A 25,233-nucleotide genomic window follows, 5' to 3' on the forward strand; every position below is an offset into this window, starting at 1 on the left:
GATTTAGTGATAAGAAGGAAAATGAAAATGAGCAAGCTTAAGTTTACCCAAGAAATAATGCAAACACAGAATTACCAACATAACCAATCATATTATCTTAAATACTCCTAGGTTCATGAATGAACAATTCTGTGAATGAGGACAGAACACATTTCCAGAACATGTATCCCATAGAGAATACATAAAACCAAATTAAGATTCCCATTCCAACACACAGAAGTTTATAATATAAAGTATTCTGGGGTGCCTAACTGGCTCAGCTGGAAGAGCATACAACTCTTGATCTTGGGATCATGAGTTTGAGCCTCACACTGAGTGTAGAGATTACTTAATTTTACTTAGCAAAACTTAAAAAAAAAAAACAACAACCTGCAATCCCTATCGAAATACCACCAGTATTTTTCACAGAGCTAGAACAAACAATCCTAAAATTTGTATGTGACCACAAAAGACCCCCAAAGCCAAAGCAATCCTGAAAAAGAAAAACAAAACCGGAGGCATCATAATTTTGGATTTCAAGCTATATTACAAAGCTGTAGTCATTAAGACAGTAGGACACTGGCACAAAAACAGACACAGAGATCAGTGGAATAGAACGGAGAACCCAGAAATAGACTGAAACCTATATGGTCAACTAATCTTCAACAAAGCAGGAAAGAATAGCCAATGAAAAAAAGACGGTGTCTCCAACAAACGGTGATGGGAAAACTGGACAGCGACATGCAGAAGAAGTAAACTGGACCACTTTCTTACACCATGAACAAAAATAAATTCAAAATGAATGAAAGACTTAAATGTGAGACAAGAAACCATCAAAATCCTGAAGGAGAAAACAGCAACCCCTTTGACCTCAGCCAGAGCAACTTCTTACTAGACACAAAACAAACATGAACTATTGAGACTTCATCAAGATAAAAAGCTTCCAGGGGCGCCTGGGTGGCGCAGTCGGTTAAGCGTCCGACTTCAGCCAGGTCACGATCTCGCGGTCCGGGAGTTCGAGCCCCGCGTCAGGCTCTGGGCTGATGGCTCAGAGCCTGGAGCCTGTTTCCGATTCTGTGTTTTCCTCTCTCTCTGCCCCTCCCCCGTTCATGCTCTGTCTCTCTCTGTCCCAAAAATAAATAAACGTTGAAAAAAAAAAATTAAAAAAAAAAAGATAAAAAGCTTCTGCACAGCAGAGGAAACAATCAACAAAACTAAAAGGCAGCCTACAGAATGGGAGAAGATATTTGCAAATGACATATCTGTAAAGGGTTACTGTCCAAAATCTATAAAGAACTTATCAAACTCAACACCCAAAAAACAAGTAACCCAGTTAAGAAATGGGCGGAAGACACAAATAAACATTTTTCCGAAGAAGACATCCAGATGGCTAACAGACACATGAAAAGATGCTCAACATCACTCATCATCAGGGATATACAAATCAAAGCCACAATGAGATACCACCTCACACCTGTCAGAATGGCTAAAATTAACAATACAAGAAACAACAGATGTTGGCAAGGATGCAGAGAAGGCGGAACCTTATTAAAGAAAGGGGAATCCTCTTGCAAACTGGTGCAGCCTCTCTGGAGACCAATATGGAGGTTCTTCAAAAAACTAAAAATAGAGCTACCCTATGATCCAGCAATGGCACTATTAGGTGTTTACCCAAAGGATACAAAAATACAGATCCAAAGGAGTACAGGCACTCCAATATTTATAGCAGCATTATCAAAAATAGCCAAACTGTGGAGAGCCCAAAAGTCCCTCAACTAATGAATGGATAAAGAAGACGTAGTATACACACACACACACACACACACACACACACACACACACAGGAATATTACTCAGCTATCAAAAAGAATGAAATCTTGGGGCGCCTGTGTGGCTCAGTCGGTTGAGCGTCCAACTTCAGCTCAGGTCATGATCTCACAGTCCGTGGGTTCAAGCCCCACGTCAGGCTCTGTGCTGACAGCTCAGAGCTTGGAGGCTGCTTTGGATTCTGTGTCTCCCTCTCTCTCTGCCCCTCCCCTGCTCATGCTCTGTCTCTCTCTGTCTCAAAAATAAATAAAAACATTTTTTTAAAAAATTTTTAAAATAAAAAAAGAATGAAATCTTGGGGTGCCTGGGTGGCTCAGTTGGTTAAGTGTCTGACTTCGGCTCAAGTTATGATCTCACAGTTCATGAGTTCAAGCCTAGCACTGGGCTATGTGCTGACAGATCAGAGAGCCTGGGGCCTGCTTTGGAATCTGTGTCTCCCTCTCTCTGCCCCTCCCACATTCACACTCTGTCTCTCAAGAATAAATAAACATTTAAAAAAATTAAGGGGTGCCTGGGTGGCTCAGTCGGTTGAGCGTCCGACTTCAGCTCAGGTCATGATCTCGCAGTTCATGAGTTCGAGCCCTGTGTCAGGCTCTGTGCTGACAGCTCAGAGCCTGGAGCCTGTTTCAGATTCTGTATTTCCCTCTCTCTCTGCCCCTCCCCCACTCATGCTCTGTCTCTCTCTCTCTCTGTCAAAAATAAATAAACATTAAAAAAAAAATTTTTTTAACACATTTAAAAAAATTAAGGGGCACCTGGGTGGCTCAGTCAGGCATCTGACTTCAGCTCAGGTCATGATCTCGCAGTTCATGAGTTCGAGCCCCATGTCAGGCTCTGTGCTAACAGCTCAGAGGCTGGAGCCTGCTTCACATTCTGTGTCTCCCTCTCTCTCTGGCCCTGCCCTGCTTGTGCACTCGCTCTCTTGCTCTCTCTCAAAAATGAATAAACGTTAAAAATTTTTTTTTAATTTTTAAAAAATGAATGAAATCTTGTCATTTGCAATGAGATAGATGGAACTAGAATGCATTTGGTTAAGTTAGATAAGTCCATCAGAGAAAACAAATACCGTGTAATTTCACTCATATGTGGAATTTAAGAAACAAAACAGATGAACATATGGGAAAGAGGGGGGGGGAAAAAAACCACAAGAGACTCTTAATGATAGAGAACAAACTACGGGTGGACAGAGGGAAGTGAGTGGGAGTTGGGATGGATGGGTGATGGGTACTAAGGAGAGCACCTATTGTGATGAGCACTGGGTGTTGTATGTAAGTGATGAATCACTGAATTTTACTCGGAAGCCAATACTGCACTGTATGTTAACTAGCTAAAATTTAAGTTAAAAAAAAAAAAAACTTCTGAGTTAACAAAGTAACAAAGAGTAACTAGAGGCAAGTGTACAGAGGAGACACAGAAGTAAGAAGAATTAACTTTCTTGAACCTCAGGAAACATTTTATAATAGGTAAAAATAGTCTTAACAATACCCCACTTTTCTTCTGTGCCATTTTGCGACATTATGCTACAATGAACTCTACTACAATGGCATTTTTATCCCAGAGTTGTTAACTGACTATACATTTGGTAATAGGGGGAAGAAAATGAAATACAAGTCAGTCTCTGACTTCAAGAGGATCTTGATCCAGTGAAAAGCATATATAGTAAAAAAATAATGTGGAAATGCAAAGAATTCACACATACACAAAACTCTTAAAGATAATAAATTCAGCAAGGTTTGAAAAACACCACATCAATAAACAAAAATCAGTTGTATTTCTATGCACTAGCAATTAGCAATCCAAAAATGAAATTAAGAAAACAGTTCAATTTACCACAGCATCAAAAAGAATAAAATGCTTAGCAATAAATGTAACCAAAGTGCAAGCCTTGTCCACTGAAATCTATAAAACATTACTGAGAGAAATTAAAGAAGACGTAAATAAATGGAAAGATATTCCATGTCCATGGATTGGAAGACAACATTGTTAAGATGGCAATTCACTCTAAGGTGATCTATAAATTTAATGCAGTCCCTGTCAAAATTCCAACTGTCTTTTATGCAGATATCGACAAGCCGACCCTAAAATTCATACAGAAACGCATGGGATCCAGAATACCCAAAACAATCTTGAAAAGAACACAGTTGGAAGACTCACACCTCTTGATTTCAAAACATACTATAATGTCTACAGTAATCAAGACAGTGTGGTACTGGCATAAGACATGTAAGTCAATGGAACAGAATTCAGAGTCCAGAAATAACCCCCCACATCTAAGGTCAGGAGATTTTCAAAATGAGTGCCAAGACAATTCAATGAGAAATAAAAGTCTTTTCAACAAACAGTACAAGAACAACTGGATATCCACATGCAAAAAAATTAAGAATTTGGACCTCTCCCTTACATCATATACAAAAAATAACTCAAAATGCACCAAAAACCAAATGTATCAACTAAAACTATAAAAGAAAAATAGGCAGAAATCTTTGTGATCTTACAAGATCTTACAAGAGATCCTTAGTTGTGACACCTAAAGCACAAGCAACCATGAAAGAAACAAATAAAATAGATTTCATCAAAATTAGAAAGTTTCTTTCTCTCCCTCTCTGAAAAATAAGTAAAACTAAAAATTAAAAAAAACTACAGGGGCGCCTGGGTGGCGCAGTCAGTTAAGCGTCCGACTTCAGCCAGGTCACGATCTCGCGGTCCGTGAGTTCGAGCCCCGCGTCAGGCTCTGGGCTGATGGCTCAGAGCCTGGAGCCTGTTTCCGATTCTGTGTCTCCCTCTCTCTCTGCCCCTCCCCCGTTCATGCTCTGTCTCTCTCTGTCCCAAAGATAAATAAATGTTGAAAAAAATAAAAATTAAAAAAATAAAATAAATAAAAATTAAAAAAAACTACAAAGTTTTATGCTTCAAAGGATACTATAAAAAATGAAGAAAACCCACAGAATAGAGAAAATATTTGCAAATCATGTATTTAATAAGGTACGTGTGTCTAGAATATAAAGAATTCTTATAATTCCAAAATAAAAACAAAGACCCTAACTCGAAATGGGCAAAGGACCTTAATACTTACTTCCTTAAAGGAGATCTACAAATAGGCAATAAGTACATCAGTCATCAGGGAAATCAAAATCACAATGAGGTATCACTTCACACTCACTACGATGGAATCAAAAACATATAACAAATTGGTGGCTGCCAGAGGCAGAGGGGTGGTAGGTGGGAAAAATAGGTGAAGGGGGTCAAAAGGTGATGATGATGATGATGATGATGATGATAGGAAGGAAGGAAGGAAGGAAGGGAGGGAGGGAGGGAGGGAGGAAGAGGGGAGACACTAATGAACAAGACTGGCCAGCGAGCAAAAAGTGACTAACAAATCTGGAGGAATCATTTCAAGTGCAAGCAGTAAAGAGTAACTGAGAAATATTTTGAACAACCGTAAGCTATTAAAATTCAGACACTACCCAGCACCAAGTCAAGGATATTGGCTGTCATAGCCATTTTAAAATAGGCTTTTTTTTTCTATCGACAGATTAAATCTGGATAGGTTAAACTGTCTCAGCATAAAGACACATTAATGGATACGGTATGTAATAAAAAAAAAACTTTTTTAATTTTTTAAAGACCTATAATAGCCAAGTATTTGTGAGGATGTAGAAAAACTGGACCCCTCATATATTGCTAATGGGAACATAAAATGGCATGGCCACTATAGAAAGCAGTCTGCAGTTCCTCAAAAGGTTAAATATAGAGTTACCATAATACCCAGCAATTCCACTCCTAGGTATATACCCAAGAGAAATAAAAACATATGTCCACACAAAAACTTGTACATAAATGTTCATAGAGGCATTATCATAACAGCTGAAAAGTGGAAACAACCCACTGATGAAAGAACAAAACACCCGTACAATGGTGTATTACTCAGCCATAAAAAGGAATGACGTACTGATATGTACTACAATATGAATGAAGGATGAACCTTGAAAACACACTAATGAAAAAAGCCAGACACAGAAGGCCATATATTGTATGATTCCATTTATAGGTTATGTCCAGAATGGGCAAATCCATCAACAGAAATTAGACTTGTGACTGCCAGGGATGGAAGTGGGAGGAGGATGGGAAATGACTGCTTATGGGTTTGGGATCTCTTCTGGGGATGATGCAAATGTTCTAGAATCATACAGTGGTGATGGCTGCACAACACTGAATACACCAAAAACCAAAGTGACTTGTATACTCTAACATGGTAAATTTTATGATGTGAATTATACCTTTTTTTTTTAACCTAGAATAACATATGCCCAAAGATATATATTGGTGAAAACACCGAAGAGGAATACTTGACCAGACTAAGAAAATGGTCAGAAAGGCTTTCTAAAGCTGATACCTGAGCTGATACCAAGGAAAAAAGTCTGTAAGTCTGTCTTACCCCATACCCTCTCCCTTTCCCACTCCTCCTTAAATTCAGAAATCATTTACCTATCATCCAAAGGAACATTTATATGCCCAATACAAACTATTTCAATGAAAATATGTTCTACCTATAAAAAAAATGAACGAGGGTTCTTGAATTGTCCCAGTGTATTTCTATTCCTAACAGAGAAAATGAGTTAACCAAATGAACATCTGAATAAGAATTTCAGTTTAACAAAAACAGAGCTCAGAGAGAGGAGTCACTTTAGGAAGGAACATTTTTCTTAACAGTCTCTAACCTCTACTCCCACTCACCACTATCCCCAATCTCCCTAAATGTTTCATTCTTTAAATTATATTCCCTAAGAGCTTTAAGTTTTTCCACAACAGTTTCAACATGTATGGGGGGAAGGGGAGAGCTAATGAGATAAAAGGCATAACTATTTTACATGTGAATCATAAGTCAGAACCTATACTTTGTGACAATAAGCAATCATATAGCCTAACTTCAATCAATAATCAATAACTACCATTAGAAATAACTAGCTGTGACTTCAGAGTTTAAGATGTGAAATATTTTAATTATTATTTTGCACACAAACTAGAGTAGAAACTGAGAACCAAAGCCTTTGAAAACACTTAAGTAATAAAAGTCAGAAGCAAGGAGAAAATAAAGTTAAGTTTTGTCTCTAATTACATACTACTAGGAACTGATCATGGCACTCTCTAGGTGAACATTTTCTTAACTTATTCAAATCAAAATATAGAAAGAACATATCAAAATTACAGATATAGGAAGGGTAACAAAGGCACAGGATAATAGAATCAGGATTCAAAAAGTCTCCTTTGGAACAATAGACAGAAATTGGACTTACAGAAAGAAAATACGTCTAAAAAAGTCCAACACAGAATCAGAAAGCCAACCAATCAAGAATGAAGATTTGGGGGGCACCTGGGTGCCTGTCGGTTAAGCATCCCACTTCAACTGAGGTCATGATTTTGTGGCTGGTGAGTTCGAGCCCTGTGTCAGGCTCTGTGCTGAGAGCTCAGAACCTGGAGCCTGCTTCAGATCTTTGTCTCCCTCTCTCTGCCCCTTCCCCGCTCACACTCTGTCTCTCTCTCAAAAATAAACATTTTTTAGGGGCGCCTGGGTGGCTCAGTTGGTAAGTGTCCGACTTCGGCTCAGGTCATGATCTTGCGGTCCATGAGTTCAAGCCCTGCGTCGGGCTCTGTGCTGACAGCTCAGAGCCTGGAGTCTGTTTCAGATTCTGTGTCTCCCTCTCTCTCTGACCCTCCCCCGTTCATGCTCTGTCTCTCTCTGTCTCAAAAACAAATAAACATTAAAAAAAAAATTAAAAAATAAACATTTTTTAAAAATTAAAAAAAAAAGGGGCGCCTGGGTGGCGCAGTCGGTTAAGCATCCGACTTCAGCCAGGTCACGATCTCGCGGTCCGTGAGTTCGAGCCCCACGTCAGGCTCTGGGCTGATGGCTCAGAGCCTGGAGCCTGTTTCCGATTCTGTGTCTCCCTCTCTCTCTGCCCCTCCTCTGTTCATGCTCTGTCTCTCTCTGTCCCAAAAATAAATAAACGTTGAAAAAAAAAAAAATTTTTTTTAAAAAAATAAAAAAAAAAAAAAAGAATGAAGATTTGGGTTAACACAGCTCTAGAGAAAAAGACTTAGAGGTGAGCTTACTGACAAGTAAGTATAAGCTAACACTGAAAAGTGGATATTGAAAGAAAGAAAACGATTATTTTACTTATTTTTTTTTAACGTTTACTTATTTTGAGAAAGAGAGAGTGCAAGTGGGGGAGGGGGCAGAGAGAAAGAGGGAGAGAGAGAGAATCCCAAGCAGGCTCCGTGCTGTCAGCACAGAGCGTGACGTGGGGCTCAATCCCACAAACTGTGCGATCACGACCTGAGCCAAAATCAAAGTCCAATGCTTAACCAACTGAGCCACTCAGATGCCCTGAAAAAAATTATTTTAAGGCACCAATGATGAAAAAGTGGTAAGCTCCCCAAGGGAAGGGATCATTCTGAATTCCGTAATCACTTCATTTCTAGGGCTTAACACAATACCTGGATCAGACCATACGATCTGTAGCATGTCCACAAGTCGATGCCCAACATAATAAAAGGTTTAGAAAGCACATTTCATAAGAGGTGGCTAGGGGAAAAAACTGTTTAGTCTGGAAAAAACTTAAGTGAGACAAAATAATTCCAGAAAAGGAATTATACTTGCTGTCAACATTGTCAAAAGTTAAAAAAAAAAATCTAAAAACCAGGAACTTCTTTAATTAAAAGGAGCAATCCCACCAAGAAGGGATAAAGGAGGACCTGTAGTTAAGATACTTGATAGGAAGAGTCTGCTTTGCATGGGATCAAGCACAGCACTAGGAGTGAGACTAGGTCATCAATTCCAGCTGCCGTCACTCACTTCCTGTTTGGCCAAGGGCAAATGACATCACCTCTCCACTTAAGCTAAAAAACAATAATTTAAAATACCAATATTACAGGAGTATAATTTGAATTAGTTAACGATTGCAAAATACTTGGGAAATTTACTTTATGTGATAACGAAAACTGCATTTTCCCACTTTACACATACACTACGGCTGAATAGTTAAATAAATCTATTATAAATAACAAGAGCCAAGTTTCTCACTGTCAGAGAAAGAAGTTACAAAGAGGCAAGGAGAGGAATGCTAGAATAAACCTGTGGTACTGGACTAGAGTCAGAGAGACCAGTATGAGTGCATGTTCACATTCATATCCAGACAGATATGGAAATAAACACAAATATGTATGTACACCTGGGCCAGTACACACACACGTATTTCCTAGCTCTGCCCTCTAGGATGGCCTAGAAGCAGTGACAGCTCAGCATTAGTGAGTACACCTAGTTCATTTAGAAACCAGATCCTCGTTTCTAAATATTTTCTTCCAATAAAAGAAACCAGGGCTCCTTGGAGAAATGGCTGATTCTAGGGCTGAGGCAGGGAAATACAAGATGAGACTGGAGCACCCTGCAGCATCAGGAAGTAAAAAGTGCTCCAAAAAAAAGAAAAGAGGAACATATCAAAAACACCTAAGTGTCAAATGGCCAAAGCCAGAAGAATGTGAGCAACAACATACAGTATTACAACCCAAAGAAAAAAATAAATATTCGTGAATCCATACTGATATAAATGAGTAACTAAATAAACCAAGGGCAGGGGTAGAAGGGAGTGTACAATCTTTCTTACAGAAGAATTCCAAATAATAAATGTAGAAGGAATGAGGGAAATAGAAAGTCACCACTACAATCACACACGAATTGCTGCTGCAGGCAAATTTCACTGATGAATGCTAAAATTAGTGGATGAAACTCAGATCTTTGTATAGCCTCACAGAACCTCCCCCAAAATAGTTATGAATCACTGTGGGTGATTTGAACTCAGACACAAATTCTTTGACACTCATTCCTTCAAGAGGTAGAGCTTCATTTCCTTCCCCCAGAAATGGGCTTGACTTGATGACTCATTTCTAGCTTCTAACAAATAAAGTAAGGAAATGGAAAAACAGTCACTTTAGTGAAACCAAGAAGATACTACCTTAATCAAATTATCAGGTTAACATCAGTAATAAGTCACATTGATATCAGATATCCCCTGATATGCAATATGATGTGACAAGAAGGGCATACCATCTCTGGTATTCTTCCCCAAAATGCACAACTTCAGGCCAATCATGCGAAAATACCTGAAAACCCAATTCAGGAACATTCTACAAATAACTGCTACTCTTCAAAGGTGTCAAGGAGAGAAAGGCAAGGAGAAGCTAAGAAACTGTCACAGATTGTCAGAAACTAGGGAAATAAGACATCTAAATACAATGTGGTATCCTGGATCAGATCCTATAATAGAAAAAGAGCATCACTCTGGAAAAACTAGGGAAATGAGAGAAAAGCCTATAATTTACTTCATAATATGGAACTAATAGTCATTTCTCTTTTTTAAGTTTATTTTTATTTATTTTGAAAGAGAAATAGAGAGCAGCTGGGGGAGGGGCAGAGAGAGAGAGACAAAATCCCAAGCAGGCGGTCAGTGCAGAGGCCGAGGTGGAGCTCAAACTCATGAACCATGAAATCATGACCTGAGCCGAAGTCAAGAGTCAGACCCTTAACAAAAATGAGCCACCCAGGCACCCCAACTAATATTGGTTTCTTAATTTTGATAAATGTATCATGGTTACATAAAATGTTAAAATTAAGGAAAGCTAGATGAAGTTTTGTACTATCTTTACAACTCTTCTGTAAACCTAAAGTTACTCAAAATAAAATATTTTTTATTTTTTTAAATGTTTAAGTTTTTAGAGAGAAAGAGTGTGCATGCTACGTGAGCAGCAGAGGAACAGAGAGAAGGGGAGAGAGAATCCCAAACAGGCCCCCGTGCTGTCATCACAGAGCCTGATGCGGGGATTAATCCCAAGAACCATGAAATGACCTGAGCTGAAATCAACAGTCAACACTTAATCCACTGAGCCACCCAGGCCTGCCTCAGTTTCCTTCTCAAATGGACCAAATCAAATGAACCACCAAGATGACTTCCATTGGGTCAAAATGCTTCTCAAGATTTTCTTACATTTTAAGGAAACATAAAGCCTGCACATCAACTAACCATGCTTAATATTTAAAAAAAGAAGGAGGGGTGCCTGGGTGGCCCATTCAGTTAAATGTCTGACTTTGGCTCAGGTCATGATCCCTGCACTGGGCTCTGTGCTGACAGCTCAGAGCCTGGAGCCTGCTTCAGATTCTGTGTCTCCCTCTCTCTCTGCCCCTCACCTGCTAGCACTGGCTCTCTCTCTCTCTCTCTGCCTCTCTCTCTCTCTCTCTCTCTCTCTCCCTCTCTCTCAAATATAAACACTTTTTAAAAAATAATAGAAAAAAAAAAAAAGAAGAAGGGGGTGCCTGGTTGGTTCAGTCAGTGGAGCATATACATGACTCTTGATCTCAGGGTCATGAGTTTGAGCCCCATGTTGGGGGCAGAGATTACTTAAAATAATAATAATAAAAAAGGGGGGGAAAAGAAGAGGAGGAGAAGAAGGAAGAGAAGGAGAAAGAGGAAGAGGACAATGGAGAAAAGCAATGCCTAAATTTGAAGTATCAACCTCACAAATTTAAAGAGATAAAAGACGGATCGCCAAATTCAAAAACAAAATTGGGAAAAAGAACAAGACACTGAAATCAAAAAGAACTCACTCTCTCTGACTAAAGCTAACCCACCTAACCTGATGTAAGAAAGAGGTTCAAACCACACAAGTGCCCCTTCACACAGGGGAACACGTACTTCCATACATACCCCCAATCCATAACCGAAATAAATATCACAAGGCAGTATCTTTCCCAGCTCTTAAACCATTTCAAGCAAGCTTGGGAAACCTGTCCTACTCTCCCCTGAAAGCCAGAGTATGTAATTTAAAAAGTTTTCATACCCTCAAAAAAACAAAAAGATAGAGCTAAGCCACCTAGACATAATAAAATCCAGGTGCTTCCTTCACTGTCAAGCAAACAATGGAAAATGATGTTAACATGTAATGTAAGGTTATTTGTAATTTTGAGAATTTTAACACAGATAAATATATGCTGAGATGACAAATATATGAAGAGAATAACTTAAACACACACACACACACAACTGAGACAAAGTGGGAAAACGTTTTTAGAATCTTCCCAGCACTGTCAAACATCAATATATGTGTTCACACAATTGGGAGAAGAAGGAAGACTCACTAGGTTTCAGTAACTTGATTAAACCATCCGCCTAAAGGGGCACCTGGGTGGCTCAGTCGGTTAAGCGGCCGACCTCGGCTCAGGTCATGATCTCTCGGTCCATGAGTTTGAGCCCCGGGTCAGGCTCTGTGCTGACCGCTCAGAGCCTGGAGCCTGTTTCAGATTCTGGGTCTCCCTGTCTCTGACCCTCCCCCATTCATGCTCTGTCTCTCTCTGTCTCAAAAATAAATAAACGTTAAAAAAAAAAAATCCGCCTAAAAACATCCAGGGCCCTTAGTTCCCATTCTATAATCAACTGCCTTTTTATTACTGATTTGGCTGCCCAGAAACAAAGGAGGTGCCAGTGGATAATTAATTCCAATTGTGTACATGGCACTTTATACTTTCCATGTAAATAAACTGGTATCTGGTTTATCAGTCTCTAGCGAGATTACTTTGCATGAATAAATTCTCAAGCACTTGAGTCACCCCAGTGTGAATCAAAAATTTCAAGTTTCTGAACTACTGGGGGGAGGGGAGGGCAGAGAGGGTCAGAGAGACCTTGATATGGATGCCACTTCTGATACTTAACTATCTGTGTGACTCCTTATTCCTGTCAGTCTCAATTTCCCCATCTGTAAATAAATACCTACTAGTGCCCGGAAGATAGCAAGTGCTCAAAAGGTGACAGCTTTATTATTTTTAAGCCAAATGTGAGAGGAAGACTACCAGTGATAGAGAAACATTTCATTTGAAAAGTAGCCTGAACCATCAAACCACTTCAAGTTTTGAAAGACGGGGGGGGGGGGGGGGGGGGATGGGCCATCCCAGAGAGGTGTGAGAAGAGCAAAGTTAAAAAGTTGCAAGTACCCGCTGCCTTGTACAGTTCTCGCTTAGCAACTCTAATGTTGTCTACCAAACACCCAGCCGGTAATAGTTAGAGCATGACAACTGTTCACTCTAAATCCATGTGCTCAGCTTGGATTCAGGACTGATTTATAAAAATAGCTGTTGCTGCTGCTCTTTGAATCTCTTTGAGCTGATGACTGGGCAGTGTTACCCTATAGGCCTAGAGCAGCTGTATTCCCTCACCACACCCATTTCTCTGCCTACCCGACCGAGCTGACGGCACCCCCCCCCCCCATCTCTGCAGCATACTATTCTCCCTCTTCCTGGGCTGAGTGAGCAAATTACAAGCACAAATATCCCCTGATGCAATGCCACAACCATCCCTGGGAAAGCGCAGTGGCAGTTGCCAAAAGCTCAGCAGCAGGGAAACGGGCGGGAGACACACACACACACACACACACACACACACACACACGAAACACTGCAATGCTATGCAGCCAGGGAGAGGGAATCGAGAGGCCCTAGGGAGCAATACTGTAACCGAACCAGAGGAGGGAAAGGAGAAAGGGGGTTTCCAGAAGAAAGCTGGGTAACACTAACCTTCCCGAGAAGCACGTTTCACCCCAGGTTTGGGTCCTAAAACACAAAACGAGGCGTAATCACTGCCTCCTCCGAAAAGAAGTAAATGCATTTAATTTACACGTTCCTGGGTGGAAGCAAAAACCCCAACGTTCCCCCACGGGGTAATTTCACCAAAAAAGAGTTCAGGCAACACACCAGCGGAGAACCTGGTCCAAGTGCTAAACCACCATCTCGGTTCGGGGTAACGTTTCCAACTGCCCCCTCCCGGTCTCAGTCCCAATCCTCCCATCCCCATACTTACTTCGCCGTCTCGCAGCCACACACTTAGTCCCCCAACCCAACGCTTAGTCTGCCCAGTGCCGGAGAGGACGCACGCAGGGAGCCTAGGCTGGGGCCCGGTTCTCCAGACCGCCCCTCAGCCCCGCCCGTAACCCGGGACTGGGCACGCTCTCTAGCTCGCATCAGCTCCACCTCAACTGACCCCCACAAAGCCTCACGGAACGACCTCTGAGTTCTCCTACGTCCCCGAGCCCCACCCAGGGCCCCAGACCGCAGCCGACCCTCGCTCCCCGAGCGCAGCCCCATCCCGAGCCCGAGGCGTGCCGCTCAGCCCCACGCTCCAGACGCCCGAAGCCGGTCCTCTCAGCCCGCTCGGCCCCAAGGGGCCCCGGGATCGCGCCCCGAAGCCTAGAAAGATCACGCCCTCAGGCCCCCTGCCCTCCCGCCCCCGCGTCCCGCAGGCCCGCGGCCACCGCCCTTCCCCGCCCCGGGCGGGCCTTGCGGGGTCCCGGGCAGCCGCAGAAAGCGGCTCGGGCAGCCCCCGGGAGAATGGAGAGGCCGCCCCTCCGATCGGGCCCCGCCTGTCGCCGCACCTACCCGCCGCCGCCGCGTCGGAGCCGAAGCCGGAGGGAGCCGGGAGAGGGCCGGGAGGAGCCGGGAGGAGCCGGGAGAAGTCGGGAGGAGCCGGAGCCACCGAGCAAGCCCGTGGGGCGGGGCGCAGGGAGGCGGCCGCTTCCTCGTCGCTCTCTTGAGGGCCGGCGCGGGGGCGGGGCGCCGCCACCGCCTATCCCGCGGGCGCCGCGGCTCCGACCAATAAGCGCAGTGAGGGGGCGGGCGGAGGGCTGTGGCAAGCCAATGGGCGCCGGCCCCGCCGCCTCGACCTCGCAGTGGTAGCGGCGCGAGCGAAGGGCCGTTGGGGCGAGGTACGCATGGGGGCTTCAGACTCCCCTCTCCCGCCCGCTAGGGCCCGGGCGGCCGGCGGGCACAGAGACCGCCGCCGCTGTCCTGTACTGGACGTTGCTTTCTTTCAGAACTTGGGTACCTGGAACTGGGAGGATGCGAGCAGCCGGGCACACGCGGCCGGGCCCGGGTCTCCCCGCCCGCGGGGCCTGCGGGCTCTGTGATGTAACCTGGGAGGGGCGCGGGGCGGGGCCTAGGGCGCGGGCCAGCTGGTCGCGGGAAGGAACCGTAGGGGGACAGGGACGCGGGTGTGGGGCCTCTCCAGGGCTGCGCTGCCACCAGCCACAAGTGACGTTGCTGGTTCAAGTTGAAATGTGCTGTAGGTGTAGAATACACACCGAATTTCCGAGACTTAGTAGAAAACATATATAAAAATCTCATAATTTTATATTGATTATAAACTGGATAGTTGATTACAAAACTGGTTACAGTTTTAGATATATTTGGTTAAATACAACACATTTAGAATAATTTCATGGGGCACCTGAGTGGCTCAATCGGTTCAGCCTCCTCTTGATTTCTGTTCAAGCCTTGATACCAGGAAAATGATTTGGGGATCAGCCTTAGGTGGGGCTCTGTGCTGAGCGCGGAGCCAGCTTGGGATTCTGTCTCCTTCTCTCTGCCCCTCTCCCGCTTGTGCTCTCTCTCCCTCTCTTTCAAAAACAAATAAGCATTTTTAAAAATAATTTTTGTTTGTTTGCTTTTTAAAATATGGCCGCTAAACTTAAAATCCCTATTTGGCTCGCGATATATTTCTGCTGGATAGCAGTGGTTCAGAAGGAAAAGGGACAGCTAACGCCTCTTGAGTGCTTATTATGTCCCAAGCACTCTTGTAGGTACGTGACACCCAATAACTCATTTAGTTGCCAAAACAATGTTTTATAATTGGTATCAATGGTCCCATTCTCATTTTACAGATGAGAAACAAATACAAGTTTAGTAATTTATCTAATGACCACAAGCCAGCAATCAAGTGTGGTGCTTTTAACTCAGGCAACCAGGCACTGGGACATGTAGTCAGTTAACCTGTAGAGCAGGCTGGTTACCAGAAAGAACACTGGACTTGGTTGAAAGCCCTGGTTCAAGGTCAGCCCTGCTACTTTGTGTGTAACTTTGGGAAATTAAGCTTTAATTGCCTTAGTAAAAAATGAGATAATGCAAGTCACCAGCCTGTCATAGCCCCTGTTACGGTGACCTAGAGGTAGCATAGTGAGGTAAACTTGGACTCTGGACCCTGAGTCCCTGTGTGCAAATCTGGGAACTGCAACCTACAAGTTATGTGAGCTTGCGGGAGATTTTTAATCTCTCTGTACCTCAGTTTCCTTAACTGTAAAATGAATAATAGTCACACCTACCTTATTAGGGTTGTTAGGCAGATCAAATGTGTTGATATAAATAAAGTACTTAGCTTGGTGCCTAGCACTTAGCAAGCATTTACAGAGTACTACTCAGAATGACTTTAAAGAAGCATTTATAGCCTATACAAATATGAAGGAATGAAGGACAAAAGGATAAGTGGAAAATGTATAGAACTATGAATTTGGAGCCCTGGAAAGAACTTTAGGCCAATCACGGAGAACTGAAATGACTAATTAATAAGGCAGGTGTCCTGGGACCAAACTCAAAGTTTTTCCCCTCTTTCACACCCAGACTCCAGAGCAGGGGAACTACCATTGCAAGCCTGAATTCATTCATCCAACAGATACTGAATGATGATCTGCACATCAGAAAAGGCCACACAGTGAGGGGCATTTATAAACAGGTAAATAAAATAGGTTTCCTGTCCTGATGAAATTAGCATTATTTCATACCAAAGCCCACAGATTTTGTCCAAGCATGCACTTAACTGTTATAAGGAAAACACACGGGTGGGAGCTTCAAAAGTTACTCTGATCCTTCCTGCTGCCTGGAGTAGCCAGCCCCAATGCCTGTCCTGGGGCTTCAAGAATAGAATAAGCTGTGAGCTCCTTAGAAGTCAGATGGCTGGGAAAATTCAAAAGTGTTGGAATCTTCCATTCCTTCTTTAAGGTGATAAAGTCACCATGTTTTGTGTATCCCAAGCTAGACACTTAAAAGTCATTCTCAGTTATTCCCTCCCTTCTCCCCACCTCAGGCCTACCAGATACTCCTTCTGCCTCAGAAACATCTCCACCAACACTGATGCTGTTCTGGGTCAGTCCCTTTTCTCTTTCCTGCCACAGCTACTTCCAAGCCCTCCCTGCTTCAGTCCAAGTTACTCCCACCTGCTTCAGTCCAAGTTACACAATTTAGGCACCACCCTCTCCAGTTCATACACATCGTCCTGCACCCATTCTCTGCCTATCACAGCACTCACCACATATGTGGTAATTTTTGTGTAAACATGCATCTGCCCTAGTAGATTTTTTTCTCGAAGTACAGGTTCATTCTGTTTCCCCACCTCCAGATTTAACATAAACTTCTTTTTTTTTAATGTTTATTTATTTATTTTGAGAGAGAGAGAGAGCCCGCGCACATGCATGTGCTCTTGGGAGGAGCAGAGAGAGAGGTGGAGGGAAAGAAAGAGAGAATCCCAAGCAGGCTCCCGTGCTCAGCGTGGAGCCTGACATGGGGCTCAATCTCACAACCGTGAGATCATGACCTGAGATGAAATCAAAAGTCAGGTGCTTAACCGACTGAGCCACCCAGGCGGCCCAAAACTTTACAACTTTTAGAAGAAAATATGTTTACGGAGATACCTTGATGCTCTCAAGGTAGGGACCTCTGGCTGAAATTTCCTAGTACAAACACTTATCAGATAAATACGCAATATTTACATACCAATTATTATCATAATTTACAATGTTTATGTTAGAATTCCCTAGGGAGAGGGAAATAAAAGTACATGGATTAGGATTTGAATAGGATAGAGTCATAGAATTAAGAGCCAGAAGGGTTTTTTGGGGTCATTTAGCCCAAACCATTTTCAGGTGAGGTAACTGATACATGTCAAAGACCCACAAATAAGTGGCAGAATCCAAACTTGAACCTATTTTCTGATTCTCAGGCAGGAGTTTGTTGCACCCACCCCTTCTTTCATCTTTAAGATGCTGTAGCAAAGGGGTGCCTGGCTGGCTCAGTTAGTTAAGCGTCCAACCTCAGCTCAAGTCATGATCTCACGGTTTGTGAGTTCGAGCCCACGTCAGGCTCTGTGCTGACAACTCCGAGTCTAGAGCCTCCTTCAGATTCTGTGTCTCCCTCTCTCTCTCTGCCCCTCCCCTGCTCACACTGTGTCTCTCTCTTTCAAAAATAAATAAACATTAAAAATTTAAAAATAAAATAAAATGGTGTAGCATAGGGGTGCCGGGCTGGCTCAGTCAGCAACTCTTGATCCTGGTTGTTGTAAGTTTGAGCCCCACATTGGGTGTAGAAATTACTTTAAAAAAATAAAATAAAGTCTGTGCTGACAGCTCGGAGCCTGAAGCCTGCTTCGGAGTCTGTGTCTCTCTCTCCCCCTTCCCCTCTCTCTCTCTCCCCCTCCCCCTCTCATGCTCTGTCTCTCTCTCTCTCTCTCTATCAAAAATCAATAAACATTCAAAAAAATTTTTTTAAACAAAAAGATAATAAAAGTAAAATATTTAATAGATTGATAGAGATGAAATGGTGTAGCATAGTGATGCAGCAAACATTAGATACTAATTACTCAAAAGTCCCCTGCCACCTCCTACTTTAGTGCCTGGACACTTATCCTGACTCCTTTTGCAGTTGGGATTGCTATGTGCCTCAGTGGATGGAGCAGAGCTTTCAGGTAAGTCTTTATAAAAAGACAAACTCAGCTGCCTGGAATACAGACACAATGCCTAGAGGTGATACAGCCATCTTACGATGGTAAGGACAAAAGTCATGGGCTGAAGGTGAGGAGTGGGAAGATAGGAGAAGACTAGGTCCTTAGCATCCTCTGGCAGCTACACCTATCTGACTGTCCCCCTCTGGGCCTCTTGTAAAGTGAGGAAAGTAACCCCTATCTCTGAAAGCCATCGTTCATCAATAAGTCTCCAATGGTATAAGCCACCATCAGTCTCTTATTTGCCGGATACGCAATCCAAACTGGCACATGGAGTAAAAGCCCTGGATTACAAGTTAAGAAACCCTGTTACGGTCCCAGTTCTTCCAGGAACAAGCTGCATGGCCTTGGGCAAGCCATTTCCCATCTCTGGGCCTCAGGTTCCTCATCTCTATCACGGGAGGTAGAACAAGATGGTCTTCTCACCTCTCACTTTCTGTGATTTCATTCACTGTGCATGCTACGTAATGTGCAATGGGGGACCTCCTTTCCCTCGAAATGAAACTACCTCTTTCAAGGTTCCCTAAGTGTTTCCTTGTTCCTGTAACCACAGGACTAGTTACAAAGACCTGTCCCTTTCGAGCGAATGTGATAAAACACACAGTTTGGGGGCATTCCCTTACACAAATCCCCCTAACTAGGTCCCTTTTTCCTCTTCCTTTGCTTAGTTTTATTCACCTATTCCCAGAGGGAGCTCAGAAAGGGGTTCTACTCTAACACTAATGGAGCACAGCGCCCCCCTCTCTCCTAAACTTGCTATGTAATTTCTCCTCTTGGGGCCTCAAATTCACTGTTCGTTAAATGAGAGCGTTGCAGACAATGAAAGCTCCAGATTCTGTGTCTCCCTCTCTCTGCCCCTCCCCGCTTGCACTCTTTTCCCCCCTCTTTCAAAAATAAATAAATATTAAAAAAAATAAAAATTGTAAAGTTTTATGTTTTTCTGGAGAAGTCTTACAACCCTATTGTGAGGTTAATTCCTAGGTACCACAATGATTTTATTTTTTTCCTATTACATTTTGTAAATGATTACTGGTATATAGAAATGCTATTCCTTTTTGTATGTTAACTTTATATGTAGTAACCTTGCTGAACTCTTTTCAATTCTAATAGCTTCAAGCTCCAGAATTCTAAGGCTCAATTACACCTTCTAGATTTTATCTCACTTTGGGATAGTGCTTCCCCAGTTACTAAGTGCTTTGCTCTCTGGTACTGCTGGTTAGCCCTTCTATAACTCTGAGTTAGGCAGGGCTTGTATTGTCATCCCTATTCCGAAGCTGAGGAAACAGATTCAGGGATGAGGCGTGATATGCCCAAGATCACGCAATTAGTAAGTGGCAGATCTGGAACTAAACACCACATCCTTTCAGTCCTTGCCACTGTACCTTGATTTTGAAATTTTCTTCCCTTTCCCTTTTCTCTCTAGGATCCACTTCCTGGCTACAAATCATAACTGCTCTTAGCTGTGACCCCAAGACTGCACACAGTGATGCCCTCAGTTCCAGGTATTTGCTACTCTCCCCAGGAACCTGGCTTTCCCTCAATTCTTCTTCCATCCTCTGTCCTGACCCTCAGTCCTAAATACAACCTCCTAATTTCTTCCCAACTCTGACTCCAAGCATCCCATCCCATCTGGAACTCCAGTGGTTGTGTCAATGTCTGGAACCACGATCTGGCCCTTTGTAAGCCGCTGTACTTGACACGACTCTCATTTTGGTTCTGTTATTCTTCTGCACCTCACTGTTCACTCCATCCAACCTCTTGTTCATCATGTGAAATCCCTAAAGAGATCAGATATGGTCAGAGAAGATGGGAACTGGAAGGTCCTTTGAGGGCTTCCAGGCCAAAGACCAAGCAGAAACTGTAAATGAGAAAGCTGATTAGTTATGAAAGAGTGGGCTGGAGGGGCGCGTGGGTGGCTCCATCGGTTAAGCCTCTGATTTTGGCTCAGGTCGTGATCTCCCGGTTCGTGGGCACGAGGCGAGCCCCACAGTGGGCTCTGTGCTGCCAGCTCGGAGCCTGGAGCCTGCTTCAGATTCTGTGTCTCCCTCTCTCTCTGTACCCCTCCCCTGCTCATGCTCTCTCTCAAAAATAAAATAAACATTAAAAAAATTTTTTTAATTAAGAAAAAAAAAGAGTGGGTTGGAGACTGTGGAGAGCACAGGGCACATGCCCCAACTCCAATCAGTTGCTGCCAGTTGCTGGAAATGTGGGCCCTGTGTGGTTGGAGAAGATGGAGCCAAACTTTTATGTGCAGTGTCCTGGCTGTTGAATGTCAGCAAGTACCATGTAGGACATAAAAATTAATTGATTAATTAAAAAGGGGCTTCTGAGTGCCTCAGTTGGTTGAATGTCCAACTCTTGATTTCAGCTCAGGTCACAATCCCAGGGTCGTGGAATCGAGCCCCACATTGGGCTCCTCGCTAAGTGTGGATTCTCTTTCTCTCTCTGTCTCTCTCTCGCTCTCTTAAATAAAAATAATAATAATAATAATTAAATTAAATACCATGTAGGACAAATGTCTGTGGACTGGCGGCTCTCAGGTTGCCAATTTACAACCTCTGCTCTGGTCCAAACCCATCACCCATGGATAAGGAGACTGACATCATGCAGCAGATCAATAGGAGAGAAGGAGGCAGGACCCAGCCCTCAGACCCATTCAGAGCTCACCACCATCACTCACAAGCCGAAAGCAACCCAGCTGATTTAACAAGCCTCTAGTGAGAGTCTGCTCTGGGAAAGATGTTCTGAGAGGGGACCAAGATGAAGGGATTCTTTTAGAAGATGCCCGCCGTAGGTCCTTGGCACTTTTTCACTTAGCTTGAGATCACACATTTGGAAGGTTGGAACAAACTAACATATTTAGAAAAGAGATGCTCATGTCCATGGAGTTCTTGTCAGCACAGTCCTCACTGACTGAATTAGGATTCCAGGGACCTTGCAGTAGAGCATTTTCCAAACTTTCTGTTTAGAAACCATTTCAAACTCATTGAAAAGCTGCAAGGATAAAAATGGTATATAGCACTCTCATATACCCTTTACCAAAATTCACTTCTTTTCAACGTTTTCCCCATTTGCTCTATGTACTACACACACACAACAAAAACATATTTTTAGAGCCATTTGAGGGTAGATCACATATATGATGGCTTTTAACCCCTGAATACTTCAGTGTGCATTTCTTTTTTATTTTTTTTTTTATTTTTTTTTTCAACGTTTATTTATTTTTATTTTTGGGACAGAGAGAGACAGAGCATGAACGGGGGAGGGGCAGAGAGAGAGGGAGACACAGAATCGGAAACAGGCTCCAGGCTCTGAGCCATCAGCCCAGAGCCCGACGCGGGGCTCGAACTCCCGGACCGCGAGATCGTGACCTGGCTGAAGTCGGACGCTTAACCGACTGCGCCACCCAGGCGCCCCTTCAGTGTGCATTTCTAATAATAAATATATATCTTATAACCCACAATACAGATATCAACTCAGTAAGTTAAAATTGACTCAGGAGTTTGATCCAATCTACCATCCGTATTTCAATTTTGTCACTTGACTCAGTAGTGTCCCTAATTTTTTTCTCCTCCAAAACAGGATCCAGTCTAGGATTAAATATTACATTCAGTTGCTATGTCTCTGTAGGTTTCATTAATATGGAACATTTTCACAGCATTTGTATGTTTGTGCATGTGTGTGTATGTGCGTTTTATGAAATTAACACTTTTGAAGAATATAGTGCTCTCTCTTGCTCGCTCGCTCTCTCTCTCTTTTAGAATGTACTTCATTTAGGGTCACCTGGGTGGCTCAGTGGGTTGAGCATCTGACTTGGGCACAGGTCATAATCTTGCAGTTTGTGAGTTCAAGCCCCGCGTCGGGCTCTGTGCTGACAGCTGAGAGCCTGGAGCCTGCTTCGGAATCTGTGTCTCCCTCTCTCTCTGCCCCTCCCCCACTCGTGCTCTGTCTCTCTCACGCTCATAAATAAATAAACATTAAAAAATTTAAAAAAAATAGAATGTACTTCATGTGGGTGTCTGATGTTTTCTCATGGTTAGATTCAGTCTAGAATACAGTAGAAATGATGCCATGTCCTCCTCAGGGCATCATATCAGGAGGCATGTGGTGTCCATCTGCCCCTCACTAGTGATATGAATTTCAATCATCAAGTTACGGTGTTTTCTGATTTTTCCAGTGTATTGTTGTTGTATTTTCCCCTTGGAACTAATAAGCAATCTGTGGAGAGGCACTTTAAGACATGCTTACATCCTGCTCCTCATCAAAATTATCCCCTAGATTTCACATCCATTCATGAGTCTTGCCTAAACCAGTCTCTACTGTGATGGTTGCATAGTGGTGGTCTTTCCATTCCACTTCTCTGTCCACATTTACCTGTTGACACTCAGCATTTTGAGGTAAACTGTATGCCTTCCATCCGGAGGGGTGTAGTTTTGGCCTCTGTCAAGGTATGTGAGATCTGGAGTTCCACGTGACTAATGGAAATAGAGGGAAGGGAAAGAGCCTGCTTTGCCTAGTCATTGAGAGTAGATAAAGGGTGAACTGGGACAGTCACTCCAAGGATTCCACTTAAAGGAGCTGAGACCTTCAGAGAAGCAAAGCAGCATAGAGGAATATGCTTCACACAAACAGTATCACTTTCAAATCCTGTCTCTTCCCCTCACCTACTTTGTGACTTCCAACACCTCACCTAGATTCTCCTGGCCTGTTTCCTAACTTGTAATATGGGATAATTCCTACCTCGGAGGCTCAATGGAAGATTGGAATAATGCTCATATCTTACTGGGCCCATAGTAAATGAGAGGTGCATATTATATAGAATATAAGAAAATTATGTAGTGCTTGAATTATGTTTCATTTCAACAAATGTCTACTGAGAACCTACCATGTAACAAGGCATTGTGCTTGGGGCTAGAGACTAAATCAGCCCTCAAAAAGTTCACAATCCAGAGGAAGAAAAAGACCAACTTAATTCCACATTTAGCCAAGAAAATTAAAACATACATCTACACAAAGCTTCGTTCAAGAATGTTCACAGTAGGGGCATCTGGGTGGCTCAGTCGGTTGAGCATCCAACTTTGGCTCAGGTCATGATCTCACGGTTTGTGGGTTTGAGCCCCACATTGGTTTTGCACTGAGAACTGGGAGCCCGCTTCAGATTCTCTCTCTCTCCCTCGCTCTGTCCCTCCCCTACTCATGCTCCTACTCTTTCTCTCTCTAAGCATACATTTAAAAAAAAAAAAGGATGTTCACTGCAACAATATTCTTTTTTTTAATTATAGTTGACAATGGCAACTACATTCTTAATAGCCCCAAACAGGAAATAGCCCAAACATCTATCAACAGGTGAATGGATAAACAAAAATTATAGTACATCCATACAATGGAATACTACTCAGCAATAAAAAAGAGCAAACAACTGCTTTTATGTAACAGGTCTAAAATATGCTTAGTGGAAGAAGCCTTGCATAAGAGTACACACTGTGATTTCATTTATATGAAGTTCTAAAACAGGAAAAACCATCAGAAGAGTGGTTGCCCAGGGTGGAGGCAGGGAGGAGGTTGCTGGGAAACTTTCTGCATGATGATAATGTTCCATATGTTGATAGGGGGTGGATTGCACAGGTATATCCACTTGTCCAAATTCAGCAAATGTACACTTAAGATTTGTGTATTTCATTGTATACGGATTTCACATCAAAATAGAAAAAAAAAACTGTAAAAAAGAGCTCTGATTAATAGTATACCTCTAGGGGCGCCTGGGTGGCGCAGTCGGTTAAGCGTCCGACTTCAGCCAGGTCACGATCTTGCGGTCCGTGAGTTCGAGCCCCGCGTCGGGCTCTGGGCTGATGGCTCAGAGCCTGGAGCCTGCTTCCGATTCTGTGTCTCCCTCTCTCTCTGCCCCTCCCCCGTTCATGCTCTGTCTCTCTCTGTCTCAAAAATAAATAAAACGTTAAAAAAAAAAAAAATAGTATACCTCTAGAAGTATTTATTTTTTTAATTTTTTTTTTTTTGTCTTCACACCCAGCATGGAGCTCAGTGGGGGGCTTGAATTCACAACCTTGAGATCAAGACCAGAGCTGAGATCACAAGTTGGATGTTTGGGGTCACTGGGTGGCTCAGACAGTTTAAGTGTCTGATTAGGGCTGAGGTCATGATCTCACAGCTGGTGGGTTCAAGGTCCACATTCTCTCTCTCTCTCTCTCTCTCTCTCATGTTTAATAAACATTAAAAGAAAAAAAAGAGGGGTGCCTGGGTGGCTCAGTCGGTTAAGTGTCCGACTTCAGCTCAGGTCATGATCTCGCAGTTTCTGAGTTCAAGCCGTGCATCAGGCTCTATGCTGAGCGCTCAGAGCCTGGAGCCTGCTTTGGATTCTGTGTCTCCCTCTCACTGCTCCTCCCCCACTCATGCTCGCTCTCTCACTCTCTCGCTCTCTCTCTCAGAAATAAAGAAACATTTTTAAAAATTTAATAATAAATAAATAAATACATAAATACATAAATAAAAAGAGTTGAACGCTTAACCGACTGAGCTACCCAGGCACCCTACATCTAGAATTATTTAGAGAGAAGTGTACTGATGTCTAGATTTATTTTGACTTGTATCAAAAAACATGGATTAATAATAGATGGATAGCAGCATGGAAAGATGAATAGATACGTAATAAAAACAAGCTTGATAAAGTGTTAAAGAGTAGAAACAAGATGCTAGAGAAATGGGTGTTAACTGTAAAATTCTTTCAGTTTTGCTGTACATTTGAAATGTTTCATAATAAAATGTTGTGAGTGAG

General features: G+C 42.9%; 1 protein-coding gene across 8 annotated transcripts in view; it reads right to left on the bottom strand.

Annotated features, from left to right (window-relative positions):
- Positions 1–25,233, bottom strand: part of MAP4 (microtubule associated protein 4) — a 211,019-nt gene that overhangs the window by 184,042 nt on the left and 1,744 nt on the right. For 5 of the 8 annotated variants that reach the window (XM_047846610.1, XM_047846627.1, XM_047846634.1 and 2 more), the window contains exon 1: positions 14,279–14,404. The exons of 1 other annotated variant lie outside the window; for it this stretch is intronic. The gene's annotated coding sequence lies outside the window, so the exon portion shown is untranslated. Of the gene's footprint in view, positions 1–13,420; positions 13,457–13,703; positions 13,861–14,278; positions 14,405–25,233 lie in introns of those variants that run through there. 2 more of the 8 variants (XM_047846585.1, XM_047846593.1) reach the window with 2 other exon arrangements.

Source organism: Prionailurus viverrinus, chromosome A2 (genome assembly GCF_022837055.1).
Source record: "Prionailurus viverrinus isolate Anna chromosome A2, UM_Priviv_1.0, whole genome shotgun sequence".
Taxonomy (NCBI): domain Eukaryota; kingdom Metazoa; phylum Chordata; class Mammalia; order Carnivora; family Felidae; genus Prionailurus; species Prionailurus viverrinus.